Genomic DNA, 7,070 nt, shown 5'->3' with positions numbered 1-7,070 from the left:
ACATCATTACAGTGGCAGGGGAACAATGCAAACCTCTTAGCATTAACAGTTTTCCCCAATAATTTGCCATAAAATGTGATCCGATATTCATCTAATTCACAATAACACACAAATACAATGTGCTTCAGCTGATAACATGCAACATGTTATGATTTCCTTTATCTTTTTTTTAATCATGCACTTATTGAACATTCACAGTCAATCCATAGCATTATTTCAACAAAAGATAATTGGAGTCAGTAGTTTGCACATATACAGAGACTGTCTCAGAAAATTTGAATATTATGATTTTCTTTAACGCAATTACAAAAACCAAAATGTCATACATTCTGGATTCATTACAAATCAACTGAAATATTGCAAGCCTTTGATTATTTTAATATTGCTGATTATGGCTTACAGCTTAAGAAAACTCAAATATCCTATGTCAAAAAATTAGAATATTCTGGGAATCTTAATCTTAAACTGTAAACCATAATCAGCAATATTAAAATAATAAAAGGCTTGCAATATTTCAGTTGATTTGTAATGAATCCAGAATGTATGACATTTTTGTTTTTTTAATTGCATTACAGAAAATAAAGAACTTTATCACAATATTCTAATTTTCTGAGACAGTCCTGTAGAGTTCAGGTGATGATAAAACGGTCTAGAGATGTGGTTTGGAGCAACTCACGGATTTAAAAAGTGACAACACAAACAAAAACTAAACTAAACGCTGAAACACTCCAACTACGGTAATTGATCCGTGTGTTCTTCTTTGCTCAGTCTGCCCACAAGTGACAGAGAAATGGAGAAACAGATAAAACTAACAAGCAAGTAGAACAGGATTACATCTTTTTATGAATAAATCATATGCAAGTCATTGAACAGCCAGGGTGTCCATGGCAACACCATAGAAGAAGTTGGTGCTCTCCAGTAATAAATAAATTAAAACATTTTCAAAATAATTGTTTTAAAAATAAGATATAAGCATGAAGATGTTTGCCAATGACTATTTTGGTGACACAATGTTATGGGGTTTATGTTTTATGAACTGATGACCTAAAAATGACCCCCACTGGAAAATGTGATAGAGGAGCATCATGATTCGGCTTCCTCTGGGAAAAATTAATTTCCCAGTACGGCTGCACAATATTTGAGAAACGTGATAACATAGTTGAAAATTGTCTTTGTGTTTTTATGCTTTGCAGCTTAAATGGACCATTGACAGTAATGCAAACACGGAAAATGAATTGTGATAATGTTTTTAATACATGGTTTAAAGAAAGAAAACTGACTAAACTGCTTCACGCAACTACAACTCTGTTCATGTAAACTGGTGTCTGCACTCACCAGCCACTTTATTAGGTACACCCTTCCAACTGCTCATTAACTCAAATTTCTAATCAGCCAATCACATGGCAGCAACTCAATGCATTTAGGCATGTAGACGTGGTTAAGACGATCTGCTGCAGTTCAAACCAGCATCAGAATGGGGAAGAAAGGTGGTTTAAGTGACTTTGAACGTGGCATGGTTGTTGGTGCCAGACGGGCTGCTCTGAGTGTTTCAGAAACTGTTGATCTACAGGGATTTTCACCCACAACCATCTCTAGGGTTTACAGAGAATGGTACGAAAAAGAGAAAATATTCAGTGAGCGGCAGTTCTGTAGACGTAAATGCCTTGTTGATGCCTGATGTCAGAGGAAAACAATAAAACAAAAAAAAAACCCTGTTCTATTGGTTCAAATTGTTTCTACAATTTTATAATCTACAATTGTAGAAAAAGAACACATTTAGGGTTTCAGGATCTTGCTGAAAGACTGTGGCAGTGCTTGATCTGCTAATCTTGTTGGGGAATAACCTAAACTTTTGTCCACCAGTACAGTTCATTCATAGTGGTGTCACATGTTACATGAGATCATTTCAATTAAATTAGACAAGAAAAACCTTAATTAAAAAAAAAAAATCATTTGGGGCCACGAAAACGTGAACAATAAAAGATTCAGGCCAAGGAAGGGAGGACGGCTTCACCCCCAACATCAGAGATGTTAACTTGAAAAGAACATTATGCTAAATAAAAAAGCAAATGCTATGTGAAGTCAGATATGAGCCATGTATCAGATGATTACTACCCTATATGAAGAGAAGAGTGAATTCAAGGTTGAAAACAGGACTTTTATGTTGTATATCTGTTGTATTTTGACCAAAGCATTTCAATAACATTTCAGTTTGACCTCAAAAAGGTCCTATTGTGTTTCCTTTAACTTATTCAATTATAATCAAATTCGACTTCATTCCAAGTGACAGCTGGGATATATCCTATTATCCTATCCTAATTAATGTGCTATGAGCAAAGATATTACAATTTATCAGTATTTTAAAGGACAGGATCAAAGTCCATTTCTCCCCAAACTGATTACACTGATAAGCAGATTTATTTATTTTTTATTGCAGTCACTTACAAATCCATGAATGATAACATCTCAATGTTCCATTCTCAATATCAATAAAAGGAAAAATATCCAGGTAATGTCTGACATGAATACAAATGACTGAAGATTGTTTTATATGAAGTTGAAGCCAGCACAAAATATCAAAGAAGACCAAAATATGCAAAGTAAATCATTTATTCACCGATGTGCTTCCTATGCATCATTTACTTTATTAGTTTTACAGTCAGGTTAACAGGGTTTCTTAAATGGACGAGCTATAAAGCGCAAATGTTTTATCCTCAACTGGTGCTGCAGTCATGTGGACAATGTAAATACATTTATGTAACATGTAAGTACCAGTTTGTGAAGAACTATGTGCACCCCCTGACTTAATAGTCTCAAAACCTTAAGAAACTCTTATCTTTATCACGTCACTATTATAAACAACATCCCTTAGTTTTATGGTGTGGATTCATTTCTGAACCCATAAGAACCCAGAGACAATTCTACTTGAGGAAAACATATGGGGTCATAACAGAGATGATGTATATCTGCGTCAGGAACCTCCCAGGACATTAGGAGCAGTGTGACACCAGTGTCACCGTGGGTCCTTATGGGCTAAGAGCTGGAGTTTTATGGTCCACTCTCTTGGTCTTGGTGAGGACTCGGGAACCAGCGTTCTGGACTAACTGCAGCTGTTTGATGACTGGTGAGAACAGCGTTACAGTAGTCCAGTTTACTGAAGATAAAAGCATAGACAAGTTCTTCTAAGTCCTGCTGAGACATCAGTACTTTAATCGTCGATTTGTTCTTTAGTTGATAATAGCCTGACTTCACTACTGTCTTAAAGTATTTAAGAACGTATTTTCCGCAGCATAAGGTGCATCGTATTATAAGGCGCACCTTCAATAAATGGCTTATTTTAAAACCCTCTTCATATATTAGACGCACTGCATTATAAGGCTGGAATATACGGTAAGATATCGTACTATAGTGGCAGGGGTTGAGTTAGCATCTACCTGATGGAGCTGCGCTACAGGAAATGCTACAAAATGCAACAGCAAATGCAAAAAAAAAACAAGAAGAAAAGGACCGTAAGTCAAACTTTATTAACAAAAAAAACCCCAGCTTTGCTCCGTCTCGTCACAGTCGCCATTATGCGAGTCGGCGTTGCTGCTGTTGTCTTTAACATCTGTAAAGATTCCTGCCGGTTTTAGCGCTGTTACTTTGGCGACACCAACTACATTACCCACAATCCCCCTGACTACAGTAACAGAAATTACCATAATGATCATATATAAGACGCACTGCATTATAAGGCGCAGTGCAGGTTTTTGAGAAAATTAAAGGCTTTTAGGTGCGCCTTATAGTGCGGAAAATACAGTAGTTGTTAAAATTCAGATCTGAGTCCAGAACCACTCCCAGATTTCTGATTTGGCTATTTGTTTTTAGCTTTACTGCCCAAAGCTGAGTGTTGAAGGCCCCAAGACATTTTTGGCACATCCACTCTTTAATTTGATCATTGCATTTGATCTATGTTTGAATTGGATTATAGTCTCCTGGGGAGATTGGTTATATTGTGCGTCATCTGTGTAGTTATGGTAACATATTTTGTTCTTTCTCATAATTTGAGTGAGTTGGAGCATACAGATGTTAAACAACAGAGGCCCCAGAAATGAACCTTGAGGAACTCCACATGTTATTTTTGTTAGCTTTGATTTGTATTTACCTAAAGACACATAATAGTCCCTGTCTTAGTCTATCAAGATCTTATGGTCAACTGTGTCGAATGCAGCACTGAGATCCAGGAAGACCAAGACTGAAATATCAATATTCTTTGCTTGCTGAACTTACTAAAATATGGTGTTATTTGTTCATTAGTAACATGCAGTAGATTATTTAGAATAATCAACATTTTTGACCATGTTTACACAGGATTAGTGAACTGCGTTTTGTTTACTGATTATAGTTTTTTCTATTAATAAAAATAACAATTTTCAATAAAATTTCAAATGAAGAATATGGACGGCTGAATTTTACTGTTGAAACACGCGTCGGCTACACGCTCAGATTCCACAGCTCCAGTGTGCATTCGTAGGAAATAGATCCACACTAACATGGATAAAGAAAACATAATACGTTTTATAGGCCCTTGTAATAATAATAATAACACAATTGTCGTTAGGTATTAGCGCCTATTATTCATTTCTTATTTATAGGTTTCATTAGATGTAACTTCTGTTGCCAGTTATTTTGAGGGCCAAATTTCTTCATGTAAATAGAAATCCTGTCTAACCACCAGGGGGCGCTGATGATCCCGTCCTGTCAAGAAGGTCATTCAACCTGAAATCTCTTTTACTTTGATCTTTTTGCCTCCTTCCCCTCTGATGTCTGCGTCTGTTCTTACAAATCGACGAAAATAAAATAAAAAATATTAACGGATGTATACATTTTTTTTTAGTAAAATCCTTAATTTATGTCTGCACACAATTCTTTGGCCCTGAAACAATCTGAAACTGAGTATAGCTCCAGTGGACTTTGAAAACAACAATAAATTAAAAAAAAAAAAATAAATAAAATAATATATATATATATATATATATATATATATATATATATATATATATATATATATATATATATATATATATATATATATATATATATATATATATATATATAAAATATACAATATATTTATATATATATATATATATATATTTTTTTTTTACATATTATTTTAGTATTTTGACTTGCTAGCTGCCAGTTAGAGAGTAACACTTCATACAGTTTCTCCACATCTCTTTCTTTCTTTTATGATGCAACTGCTTGTAGATATACTCACGTAAAGAGACTCTGTTCTGTGGACTTTTTTTTAGAGATTACCTATAGGGAACAAAGAAAATAAATTGGCGATCTCATAGCTTACTATCACACGCACACACACACACACACACACACACACCTATCCTTCAAGAATGTGACCAATAACCTTGAGGTTAATAACAAACCTAAGAAGAGCCATTCAACGTCACTGAGCTCTTAAAGGAACAATAAACACAAGCTGTGAGAGTTTCATGTTCACCGTTTGCACCTCAACTGACACTTCAGGGTCATTTCGGACTTCCAGTCCTCATCTTTTCACTCATTTTTACGTTTTATGTTTTTTTTTTTACATATTCAAGCATATTTATTACATATACTGGAAGTGATGCTTCCGCTGCTTCATATATGGTACCTGTACTGACGCCAAACCCTGTGTCTAGGACTTCATATCAGCTTAGTCATGTCCGTCTCTCTTTATGACTCAACATTTCCCTCTGACACCTTGCAGTGTTCGATTGTTGATAACACCTCAATTCAGCAGCAACGCCAAATGTACAGCTCACGTTCCATTCGCATGAACCCACATGCACATTGTTTAGACCACAGATGTGTAAAGGTAGATGGAAACTCACTGTCATTCCGCCTTGGCTGACATGCCTAGCAATCACTTGATGCAATGGAAAAAAAAGCCAACAATTTTTCTCTAGAAACCAATTCCAATCCTGGCAAGTGAGTTACATTTTTATGCTTTTTATTCTCTTCCTCTTGAGACATCCACGGGTTAAGCCCGTCATTAAACTGAGGATGAAGCAGTTCCCTTAATTGAAACCACTTTGATGAGCTTCCACCAAAAGGCCATCCAAATGGAGAGAGGTTAGAAAAGAAAAAGAAGGGAAAAAACATATTAGAGCGCAGTTTAACTGGTCCCCTTTATTCAGGTCACGTTAGCAGATCAAAATCATACAAACACCTGATGGTTACGTTTATGCTTGGAACGCCATTTTTCCATTATTTCCCTGACAATTTTTAAAAGAAACATACAGTAAAATAGCTGTCACTATGATGTGTAAAATATAGTTTGATGGGCGCTGTGCAGGCTGTTTTAAGTGTTACATGATGTTACTTTGCATTAAAATTACTTTTTGCCAATTAAAAGAAACAGTGTTAATGGTGCATTCATCACATGACACTATTTTGATGCTGGCGTCTCAATATTTCAGTCACCAGCAGCAACCACTCCCTTTTAGTGCTTTTAAAGCTATAACCATTTTTCGAGCCCCCAAATTTCACACAACCCCCAAGAGGAAGAGAACCCAGTTAAACTTACCGTATTTTCTGCACTATAAGGCGCACCTAAAAGCCTTTAATTTTTTCAAAAACCGGCAGTGCGCCTTATAATGCAGTGCGCCTTATATATGATCATTACAGTAATTTCTTTTACTGTAGTCAGGGGGATTGTGGGTAATGTAGTTGGTGTCGCCGAAGTAATGGTGCTAAAAACGTCAGGAATCGTCACAGACGTTCAAGACAACAGCAGCGATGCTGACTCGCATAATGGCGACTTTGACGAGACGGAAAAAAGCTGGTTTTTATTTTGTTAAAGTTTGACATACGGTACTTTTCTTCGTGTTTTTTTTTTTTGCATTTGCTGTAGGATTTTGTAGCATTTCCTGTAGCGCAGCTCCATCAGGTAGATACGTAACTCAACCCCAGCCACTATAGTACGGTATTTATTTATTTTTTTTGGGCTCTAGTGGCTCTTTATTGAAGATGCAGACTGGAAAGGGGTAGAGAGAGAGAACGGGGAAGACAGGCAGCAAAGGTGCGCA

This window comes from Cololabis saira, chromosome 14 (genome assembly GCF_033807715.1).
Source record: "Cololabis saira isolate AMF1-May2022 chromosome 14, fColSai1.1, whole genome shotgun sequence".
Lineage (NCBI taxonomy): Eukaryota > Metazoa > Chordata > Actinopteri > Beloniformes > Belonidae > Cololabis > Cololabis saira.
Note: the sequence above shows the minus strand (reverse complement) of the source record.